Consider the following 10,739-nt stretch of genomic DNA (forward strand, 5'->3'; position numbering starts at 1 on the left):
GAGGGGAGCAGAGCTCAAGGTAGTTGCAGGTTTGTCTTCTTGGTTTGGGTATCTCTTAGTCAAATGAATGAGATAGTGTGAGTTTAGAAGAAGAAGGGAAAGAGAGGGTAATATTCTCCACTCACAATAGACGGGGGTATTTTGATAATTTTGGGAAAAAACTAACAGACATTCTATAACTTAACAGAGTCTGCTAACTGTAGGGACTGATTTGAAATTGTTTGAATTTTCAGGTGTCTTGGTGTTTCAAAAAACTCAGGGGTGGAATTGAATAAAAATCAAAGTTAGGAGATGGCAATGCAATTTTTTCTTTTATTTATTTATTTATGGTCAAAATAACCAAGACATGACATCTTGTCACAAAGTCCTTCTGGACAAAAGATTCACTAAGTTTTTTTCTTGAGGGCCATGTAAGTTTCCATGTGACAGATAGGACTCTTTGTAATGCTTGTTTCAATTTTTTTATTTTTTTGTTTTTATTATATATATATATATATATATATGGGTGAGACTGAAATTGTGTGTATATTTTTTTTAGGGATAAAGCTTGCTATCTGCCAGAGGCTCTTACGTCATAGACACAATGGTTGCAGAATGACCATTGTACCCCTTTGTGAGTACGCACAATTAATACTAGTTTAATTGTCACATAAAAACTTATAATTGCCAAGCAGATATAGTTATAATTGCCACATAAAAAATTAATACTAGTTTAATCTATTTGATATATTATTCATGTCATGATCTGACTTGATTTCTTCATGTAAGCAAAACCATGGCATTGATTAAAGCATCAACAAAATCAGAAAATGACAAAAATTCTTATATCGTATCGGTCGATTCACAAGCTAGCAAGTCCTCCATTAGGTAGTTGCCTTTAAATCATTCTGTGTGTGATTTGGTTTTACATTACGAATGCAGTGATTCCCACATATTATATATATATATATATATATATATACACACACTTAAAGATGACGATGGCTTATTGCGTTTGTATAGAAATAGGTAGATTTGATTTGATTTGATAAAGATGGGACTGAGTTGGAACCCACTATAGAATAAGTATGTGAATTTGTAATCGAAATTGAAACGATCTATTTACATCGAAATCGTAAAATCGTTTAGCAAATGGTGCGGTTATGGTTTCAAGTTTTAGGCCGATTAGTTAAATGATTCGGGTCGGTTTTAACCGTGAAACCCATTGGTTTCAAACCGAATTGAAACTGTTTAGACCGAACCACTTAAACCGTTTAAACTGATCCGATTAATTTGCATAACAATTAAATAAAGCAGGGGCAGAATTGATATATCACTTCCAAAAAGATAATCCTAAGTAAAAGTGATTGGAATGAAATGGATTTGAGACACAGCTAAACCGCCAAACTCGAAGGGTAGAAGCCAAAGCCGCAACTCACAAGTTCTTCAGTTCTTGGATTTGAGACGTCTCGTGTTCCCTACTTCCTTTTTTATGGTTTGAACCCCTAGTTTTCTCAATCAAGTATGTACGATTAATCTATTAGTTACAACATAACCAAACAGTCTTCATTTAATTCTTTCCATCTTCTTTCTTCTTCTCCCAGATTCTAATCTAAGGATATGATGATTCATTCATCTCTTTCATTTGCACGACCTTGAGAATTAAGAACTTGGGTTAATGGGTTTATAAGGGAATGCTCGGGGAGATGAAAATGATCCTGGGTTATAAATCGAGTGACATTGGAGAATGGAAAGTGGAAGCTGCACAATTAATCCAATCACCTCTTCCCATCACTCATTGTTACACCTTCAACATTTATAAGGGAATGCTCGGGAGACCAAACGTATTCTAGTTTTGTTAATGGAATTTAGTTTTCATAATGGGAATTGAAAGGCCTGGTAATTTTCATTTACTATGTTATTATGTTATCACAGATGGGGTGTTTTGGTTAAACCACCTGTCATTTTAATATTTTATGCTGTAGAAGCGGGATTTGGATGTTGTATGATATTAGTTCTGTATGTTTGAGAATGGTTATGCAAAGAAATAGATTATCAAATTAAGACATATCATCGTCAATATAGAATCTCTTATTTGTGGTTGCCAATTATTTTTGGATAAGCTTATGATCTTCAGTTTAGAGATAGTTGCAAGTTATAACAAACCGATTGTGAACCGTCTTACTAACTGTATGGAATAAACTGAAACCAAAGCCGTTTAAAACCGTGAAACCGTGGAAACCGAAATCGTTTACTAAATGGTCACAGTTTCAGAAAGCGGAACCATTTAGTAAATGATGCGGTTATGATTTTAGTTAAATAAATGTGAACCAAACCGATCCGCACCATTTAAACAGAAATCGAACCAATTAACACCCTTACTATAGAATGACATGGTTCACTTGCTTTCCACTTCAACAGCAAAGTCTGGAACTTTGAATCTCTTCCTGATTGGGACTCATTTGGAGGTCATGCCTTCCAAACAAGAAAGTTGTAAATCTTTGTATGTTATTTCGGAATCTACTTATGTGCGAGTGTGAGCTCACCTTCTTTATTTTCTTTCCTAGTTCCAACCTACTTTCTTATGCTTATGTCAATAGCTTGTGAACGAACAAGATATAATCCTGATCCATTTTGGGAGTCAGCCAGTTAATTTTGGATAAGGATACTATAAAATATATATAATACTTAAGATCAACAATTGTATATATTAAAAAGAAAGAATGAGCAAGGCCGAAGCCATACAAGAAAGAACAAGAGGCAAAATACAAAATTACTCAATACTCCACCTTCGTCATTGCCATCAACAAAGGAGGGAGCCAAGACAAGGTCATCACAAAAAGACCAAGAGGACCAAAGACATTACGAAAACCGAAATCTCGATTTCCCAGTTTTGTCCCACTCTATATCACTTGTAACAAAACTTGGCTGGACATCCTAAACTGTTGAGAGCTTGTTTGTCGCTGCATATTTTGCAAGGCCATCTACAACCACATTTACTTCTCTTTAACAATGCCTAATATCCCATTGGATACTATCCAAATAGCTCCTAAGTAGAAGCACTTTTGATGAAAGCACCATGGTATAGTTCTTCTGTTGATACAATAAACCACACCACACAAATCACATTCCACCTCAATCTATGATAACTCTAGCTGCTTCGCTAACTTAACAGCTTCAAGGAAACCAGCAAATTCAGCGTCAAAGTTAGATGAAATTCCTTCAAAGGAGGAGAACTAGCACAAAGGAACTCCCTAATGATTTCAAAATATATCCCCCAGCACCAGAAAGACCTGGGTTCCCTAACGAACAACCATCTATATTGATTTTATAGCATCATATGGGAGGATGAACCTAGAAAATCTCTTTAATATCCATGGGCACAGGGGGAGGCTCTTACCGGATGCATTGATGTAGAGAGATAAGATCTCTCAGGAACTTGATCTTTATCGGGGCACAAAGCGACAAATCATGCAAATCATTGAACGCTGCTTTGATGACCAAGCCTGGATCCCTACAACAATTGTCATTTCGTTGATGGTTTTTCTCCAGCCAGATCTGGTAGAAAATATTAATCAATGAGGCATTCCAAACGATTGTAGGGGGGAAGAGTTTGATTTTCTTTTTCCACCATGAGAATAGTTATTGGATGGAAAGAAAACCATGCTAGGGAAGATAAAAAACTTTCAAAAAATATGATCAAATCATAGTCGAGAAATGAAAGTTTAGAAAAATATGTGGGACCAACTCAGATTCAGCATGGCACATAGAGCATCTAGACAATAAAGGCACTGCCTGAGCCATAACTTTCTCGTCCATAGGTAACTTTCCATGAGAGAGATGCCATTGAAAAGCAGAAACACGAGGGGATAATCCTTTACTCCATATAACATTATACGAAGGAACAGGCTGAGCCTCAACAAGAAGTTCCTCCCAAGCCGGTGGAACAGAGAAGGTAACTGATTAGGTAAGGACAAAATTCGGGTATCAGGTTGCACCACTAATGGAAGGGGAAACTCCTTTATTTGGGAACAAATAAGCCTAAGTGATGGATCATGTATGCTAGAGAGGTCCCATTCTCCATCTCTGCAACCATTGAGGATCCAGGTTGGATTTGAATCATGTTTGAGATAGAGCTATCAGAGAGCCATCGATCTATCCAAAATTGATAGACATTACATCCCCAATGATTCACCTCTCCTTTGTACTAACAAACTCCTAGATCTTCTTTATTCCAGGCCAAACTGAAGAGCAGATGTATGACAGCTTTGGAGACCCTGATTGAGTTACAAAAATCCCTCTTAAGAAAGAAGCAACAATCGAGCCATCAGTTGTAATGAACCAAGCCAACTTTGCAAGCATTAATAGATTAACATGTCTCATACATCTAACACCCAAACCTCCTTCCGATCTAGGCTTGCAAACATCATTCCATTTAATTGTTATAGCTCTAGAAGATTCAGAGTCCCCACTCTAAATAAAATTCCTCATCCATTGCTTCATGAGAACAATGGAAGAGGAGGGCCACAGATAAATAGCAAAGTTGTGAATGGGGATACTCCCCAAAACTGATTTAACTAGCTCAATTCCACCCGCCATGGATAGCATTCTATCTTTCCACCCTGCCAGCCTTGTCTTGAATTTATCAACTAAAAGGCAAAATGAAATCTTTCTTTACTCTACCTCAGATGATTTCCACCCCCAATTATTTTGTGGGAAACTTACATTTAGGAATGCTAATGATAACTTTTATTCTTATCTTCCTCTAGGTAGGGATCTTCCTGAAGAAACCTTACTTTTCTCCATGCTGATGACCTGCCCTAACTACATCTATACATATTCAAGAAGCTCTTGAGATGTCGAAGCCCTCTTAGCTCTACAATAGTGAAGATAAAAATGTCATTATCGTAAAGCAGATGATAAGGGGAAGAAAAATTTATAGAACCTGGACCTAGTAAGGCGTGGATTTTATTTTCTAGCGTGAGAAGCCTAAGATAGCGGCATAGGACCTCCTCGGCGATGATAAAAAGGATGGGAGAGAGGGGATCCCCTTAACGTAATTTTCATTCCACGCTAAAGAAACCCATTGGGCCACCATTAATAAGAATTGATAGCTTAGTAGAAAGTAAAATTTGGTGAAGCTGATCAATAAGGAGCTGAAAGAATCCAAATTTATGTATGACATGAAAAAGGAAGACGCAATCTAACGTGTCATATGCGTTTTGAATATCAAGCTTTAGTGTTATACCACCACCAAAAGCCTTAGAGTGCATAAGATTTTCCAACTCAGAGGCCATACAAATATTGGAAGAAATAATTTTGCCCCTTTGAAACGCACCATGTTCCTCAAATATTAGTCTAGGAAGAAGGTTAGATAAACGCATGGGAAGGATATTAGGAATAACTTTAAAAAACAGTTACCAAGGCATATAAGGCGAAACAGGGTAACTCTGCAGGCACTATCAACCTTAGAGATCAAGGTGAGGAAGTTGGAGTTCACCCCTAGTGATCACTCCCTTCAGGAAATTTTTTTTCACTGCCAAACAAACCTCAGAGCCCATAATGGTTTAACATGATCAGTAGAAAGACCCCAGAAGGCCATCTGGCCTAGGGGTGCGGATGGGATCCAAATCGAAGACCACATCTTTGACGCTATTTGGCGAGGGGGCTCCATTAAATCCCAATTCTCCTCCATTGTAATAATAGTGGGAATGCAGCCCAAAATATCCATTGAACTAACCATATAATCCCTTTTGTGGAAGTCCTCTAAGTGGTCATGTACGAACTCTCCAATGTTCATAGGAGAAGAGAGCACTCTACCATTCCTATCTTGAATCTCCTTAATCTAATTTTTTGCCCATCTATGCTTAGTAGAAAGGTGGAAAATTTTGGTATTATAGTCACCAGGTTTAAGCCACTTCAAGTGAGATTTTCAGCACACACCTTTTTTTTGATGAAGAAGAGTTGAATCATGAACTTTTTTAGCAGCTAGCTCTGATGCAAAAGAGGACTCATCAATCCCATTGACCTCGATCATATCTAGAACCTAATAAGGTTCTCTTTTGGTTCTTTCCACTTCCATATCCGCATTGGGAAAAGCCGTCTTGGCCCAAGTCTTCAAGGTCAAATTTAACCTTTTTAATTTAGTAGCCACCACAAAAATTGGTGTTCCATTAATTGGAACATCCCATGGAGATCGAACCACACTATAAAAATCCTGATGATCGGACTAGAACCTCTGCATCCGAAAAGGAACATTAGTGGGGTGAGGAGGTCTGAGGTAAGGGACTCTCTATGTCCCATATTATTTATTATGGTTGAGGAGGTGTTGTGCCACGGCTTGAAGCTTCTTCTGACTGAGAATAAATTCGGCCATTATCTGCTCTTAAACGTGTCGCAACTCCAACTCATCTTCTTTATGCCGATGAATATCTCTTTTTACTACTACTGAGTTGAGAGGGGTGAGAAATCTTATGAGGTTTCTGGTGCTGTATTAGAGGTATCTAGGGAAGGTGATTAGTATGGAGAAAAGTATGGTCTTCTTCGGTAAGGTCTCCAATTGCAAGAAGAGCTATTTGAAAGATGTTATTGATATTCCTGAGTGTAAATTCCTTATTAGATACCTGGGGGTGGATATCTTCAAGGGACGAGTGAGGGAGTTTATCATGCCTTTAGTGGACACGTTCAAAGCCAAGCCTAGGTGGAAAGGCAGGATGCTATCCTTGGTTGGCCGGTCGAGCTTGTTAAGTCGGTGACATGTAGTATCCCTATTCACAATTTTTCTATATACCTCTGGCCCTATTCTGCTATTTCTCTCATGGACGGTGGGTCAAGAATTTTATTTGGAGTGAAGATTTGGATTCTCCCCGTGCCATTATAGTTAGATGAAAAGATGTCTATAAGCCAAAATTGGAAGGTGGGTTGGGTATTAAACGACTCAGAGATGTTAATCTTTCTATACTTGCAAAGTTAGCTTGGTTCATTAAGAATGAAGACCTTAGTGTGGTTGTTTTCTTATGTGGCCATCTTCTTAATCATGTGGGTACTCCAAAATCGTCCTACATTTGCTCTTCTATTTTACCTAGCATAAAGAAGATTTGGGAGTATGTTAGTTTAAAAGAAAGGTGGATCATTGGAGATGGGTCATCTATATTCTTCTAGATGGACAAATGGCTCGCAGATAGTACAATCTCTAAGATTATTCAAGTTCTTTCGGTGTCTCGATGGTAGCTAAGGTCATAGACTTTATTTGGGAGGGGGAATGGGCCCTCCCTGCAGTTCAAGATCATTCCTTAAATCTCTTTTGTTCTCAAATCAAAGAATTCCACCTTCCAGCAGTCTCTCTCTCTCTCTCTCTCTCTCTCATATGCTTGTGTGGTCTTTAACCCAATCGGGTTGCTTTTATATTGTTTCGGCTTGGGAGGGGATCCACTTTAAAGCTCAAGAAGTTCCCTAGTATAATGTTATTTGGGCTAAGGGCCTATCTCATAGAGCCTCCACCTTTGGTTGGCATGTGGCGCATAGTAATCTCCCTACGGACAAGTAGGTTATGGCTCGAATGGTCCCTTTGGTTTCTAGATGTTCTCTATGTCATGCCAAGTCTGAATTCCCCTCTCATATTTTCCTCAGCTGCAGTTTCATGACTATGGTTTGGTTAGAGTTCTTGAAATTTTTTTATTTGCACTGGTGTTGTTTCCCTTCTGTCCAACAGCTATTCTCTTAGTGGAAACAAAAATCAAAATTTTCTCCTTTAAAAGGGATTTGGAATACTCTCTTATATTCATTTTATACTAAATTTGGCTGGAAAGGAACAAAAGATGGTATGATAACAGCTACAAGGTTCCTCACTTGATTGTGAAGGTTGTTCTAAACGATTTGCATGATCTTTCTTTTATTGCTCCAATTGCAATTAGGTCTTTACGAGATCTCATGCTCTCTGCATCGCTATGCTTGGTGAGAATTGGCCCTCGCTCACAGAGTATCAAGAACTTTCTGGTCATGCCTTTCTATGGGATGTTACAAGATAAACATTAACGGCTGTTCCTTTTTGTAATCCAGGCCTGTCTAGTGCTGGGGATATTACTCAAAATCATATGGGAACTCCTTTGTGCTATTTTTCATCATTTGAAGTAATTAATACAAATTTTAGTGCAGAGTTCACTGGGTTTTTGGAAGTTATAAAATTAGCTAAGCATCTGAACCTTCAATGGTTTGAGGTGGAATGTGATTCCCGTGTAGTTGTTCAGTGTATTCATAACGAGACTATTCCATGGTGTTTCAGTCAAAAAAGGATTTTCTTTATAAGCTATTTGGAAATTGTTTAATAGAAAATTCAGTATTGCTTCGGGGAAGTTAATATGCTCGCAGATGGTTAGCCAAGCATGTAGCGATTAACATGCGCTCCTCCTTTTGGGAACCTCAACTAAGTTTTTCTAATGAAGATATAGAGTGGGATGCAATAGACGAAGCCAAGGTTTAGGTTTTCATAGTTTCTTTGGTTCTTTGGACGATTGTATGTGTGCTGCCTTGGCTCCCTTTTCTGCTGATGGCAATACCGAAGGCGGATTAGGGAGATGAGTTTGTTCTACTTTTGGTTATGGTCCTTTCTTTTGTATTTAGCTTCGGCCATGTTTCTTTTCTCATTCATCAATACATTCCTTGCCGACCTTTAGTAAAAAAAAAAAAAATCCCTAAAATAAATAGCTTAGCTGAGGGAACTCATGCAAAAGATATCGAAGGAGTAGAAATAGTGAAAAAAAAAAAATGAGGAAATATTGGAGACAGTCTTCGTCCAGGCAAAGGAATGGGCATGCCTACCGTTGCACGGGCATAGCAACAATAACAACCGACACGCATTGGAAGTCAAAGTACTCTTCTCCCAAAATAAGCATCCACATCATTTGCTATGTTGATGCTCCACTTAATATTCTTATTAGCGAATAGCCGGACTTGATCTTCTTGGGATATACTCTACCCACAGTCGTGGGCTCGCCAAATAGTTTTTTTATTCATCCATAATAATAATAATAATAATAATAATAATAATAATAATAATAATAATAATAATTTGTCAGCCCATTAACCCTCCATGATAGTCTCTGATATCATTGATAGAACTAATTAAATATTCAAACAACATGGATATTATATGAGCATGCAAATCGATACACAAACAAGTATTTTAGAAATTTCCAAATCCATGATAAGAGAATATTGATTATACAAATGTTCTCCTCTCTGTGGTGGCCATTGGTCTTGTCTAACCTGTTCACATTTCTGAACTTTAGGGTTATCATACATCTACTGTTTCAATGTTAACAATATATGGAGTGAGGGAGGGACCAAGACTACATGGAAATAAAATATCTCATTTCCCATTAAAAGTTGTTAGAACCAAGTCACATATGGACAATATTCATATCAATTAAGGTGTATCGGATAAAATCCAATAATTCATTATGAGATGACTTTTCAGTATTAGGCTTAATAGACTTCAACTGTAGTCTACACTTGACTAACCTCGGTTTTGTAAACCGTAAATAAAGACTATGCTAGCCCACTAAAAATGAAAACCTTACAAAATCACCCCAATGTATAAGCCCAACCAAATTTAATAGTGAGGATTAAGACATACTTAGATTTTCCTTTTCTATTGCTTCTATTCTTACTAATTTATTTTGGTCTACGTTTTGAGGCTGGTTCTAATTTTGAGTTTTCAAAGATCATTTTTTTTTAAAAATTTTTATTTTTATTTTATTTTATTTTTTTCAGTAGGAGTTCTGCAAGATTGCAACCATAGTTTTGTCAAGGCTCATAATTGTTGAGATCTAGCCCATTACATTGCTTTGGTTTTGATACTAACAGTCTAGCAGCAGTTCACAACTTTAAAAAGTTACTTTAATGGAGTTGCAGAGAGAGATCATAGCAGCAGGAAGAGTTGCCATAAAGCTTTAACTGGAGAAGCCTGAAACAAGCAACTAGAAGAAAATCATTTGATGGCTCAGATTAAACTTATGCCAAGTGTACGATTAATTTTAAAGACATAAAATAACTTAACAATACTACCGCTCTACCACCGGCCCTATAGCAATATCCAATCTGATTAATATCCCATCCATTTAAATTACCATACACTATACAATTTACACATATAAATATATGAAATTATATGTAATATAATATATGTAGGGAAAATTTGTTTGTAACCGAGGTGGTTACAACAGATGATTGTAACATTTTATTTTTGTTTTTATAATTTTATTAATCTCTTCTTTAGTAGGTGGCTTCTTTATTGTGATTTTCTACCTTCATTCTCCCCCTCTCCCTTCCTCTTCAACTCTAACTCCAGTTACACCCTCCCCTCAACCCACGCTCCCTCACCCCCTCCCCACTCTCCAAACCCTACCCCTCACATTTCCCAATTTGGAATGTGCCAATCACATTCACATCTTAATCAAATTGTGTAAAAAATAAATAAAATAAAAGAAAAAAATAAAAATAATATATTCAAAAGATAATTACACTATGTGGACCAATCTAGAATTTTGGTTGAATTCAAGCCAATTTGAAATATGCCAATCACATATTGGGAAAGAGGTCTAATCGAACCTAATTTAGTTGAAGATTTGACACAAACATCAATTTGTTGGACAAGTATGATAGAGACACGATACCTACAAGAAAGAGAGAACAAAAAACCAACTACGGAGAGATCTATTTAGGAGATGTATGCTAGGCACACCCCTCCCCCCCACACCCCC

Source organism: Macadamia integrifolia, unplaced genomic scaffold (assembly GCF_013358625.1).
Source record: "Macadamia integrifolia cultivar HAES 741 unplaced genomic scaffold, SCU_Mint_v3 scaffold1734, whole genome shotgun sequence".
In the NCBI taxonomy this organism is placed as follows: domain Eukaryota; kingdom Viridiplantae; phylum Streptophyta; class Magnoliopsida; order Proteales; family Proteaceae; genus Macadamia; species Macadamia integrifolia.